This window comes from Pteropus vampyrus, unplaced genomic scaffold (genome assembly GCF_000151845.1).
Source record: "Pteropus vampyrus isolate Shadow unplaced genomic scaffold, Pvam_2.0 Scaffold69, whole genome shotgun sequence".
Lineage (NCBI taxonomy): Eukaryota > Metazoa > Chordata > Mammalia > Chiroptera > Pteropodidae > Pteropus > Pteropus vampyrus.
Window position 1 is genome coordinate 1,418,042 of NW_011888850.1, and position 1,572 is coordinate 1,419,613.

The window sequence follows — 1,572 nt, forward strand, 5'->3', positions numbered from 1 at the left end:
TTAAAAAATTATATAAAAATTGTTTTATCCTTTTAGTGAATTATTCTTTTTATCCTTATGTTGTGACTTTCTTTATCCATAATAAGGATTTTTTCTTAAAAGTATATTTTGTTGGATACTAATGCAATTATCTCATAATGCTAATATATTATCTCAAAATACTAGTGTAATTTTTTAAAATTAATTTTGCTTGGGAGTCAGTCCAGAGGCTGCAGCTGCAGAGGAGCTATCCAAGGAGAGCTGCAAAGAAGCCATCTGTGCAGATGGCCTTGGGCCATGACCTCTATTCACCCTTGGCAGGCTGGGCCAGTTTCCAAAAATGCCCCAGGATCATCCTTCTTTGCTACAAGGAACTTCCATGCCTCTAATAAATGTATTCAGAAGACTGGTAGTGCTGATGTGTCCTATTTTTGAGGAGCATATTCCTGGAGCTACTACTTCTACTGACTTTGAAGAGTCTGGGTGTGTCTCAAGTACTGATGATGATGTTGCTTGAGTACATGGGCTGAGGACTGTTCAAACATAATAAATGATAGAGTTTCTCAGTCTTATAGGGTATGTCTCTGAACTCGGAACCTGACAATGTTGGTGTGGTGTTTAGAAATTATTAATTAAGGAAGAAGATATTGCGAAGAGGGCAGGAGTCATTATAGATATTCTAGTTGCTGAGAAGCTGTTGGGTCATGTAGTAGGTGCTCTTGGTAATGTCATTGATGGAAATGGTCCAGTTGGTTGCCAGACCCATAGGTAAGTTGGCCTGAAAGTCTCTAGGATCGTTCTTCCAATCTCTCTGGGTTTGTTTCTGTTCTGTGTCAGATCTGCTGCCCAAACCAAGGCCATGAAGCAGGTCACAGTTACCATAAAGCTGGAATTGGCTCCTTATTCTGAGGTTGACGCTTTTGCCCAGTTGGGTTCTGACCTTCATGCTGCCTGCCACTCAACAACTTTTGAGTTGTGATGTACATCTGAGTTGCTGAAGCAAGGACAGTATTCTCCTATGGCCGTTGAAGAACAAGTGGCCCTTATCTATGCTGATGTAAAGGGGGGCACCTTGATAAACTAGAGCTGTTTCTACCTTTTTGCTGGAGTTTCTAAAAGCAGATCTTAAATGGCATGATATTTTATCCTAACTGCTTCATTATGACTTAAAAAGACAAAAAAATTTTTCTTATATAACCACAAAGCCATTTTTACATCTAACAGAATGAAATAATCATTTCTTGTTTTAATGCAAACTATTAAAATTTCCCCAATTGTCTTTAAAAGTATCTTTTTACATTTATTTTTTCAAATCGGAATCCAAACAAGGTCCACATCTTGAATTTAGTTCTTACTGCCTCTAAGATCTATTTTCATCTGGAAGAGCGCTCCATTTTCCCCTCCCTTACTCTATTTCTTGAAGAAACTGGGTCAGTAGTCTTGAAGAATGTCTCAATTGCATCCTTATGGTGTTTAATTTGCTTCTGCATCTCTGTATTCCCTGTAGTCTAGAAGTTAGATCTAAAGACTTAAATTCTATTTCAAATTTTTGACAAGAATACACTATAGGTGATGTCATAGACTTCATATTAT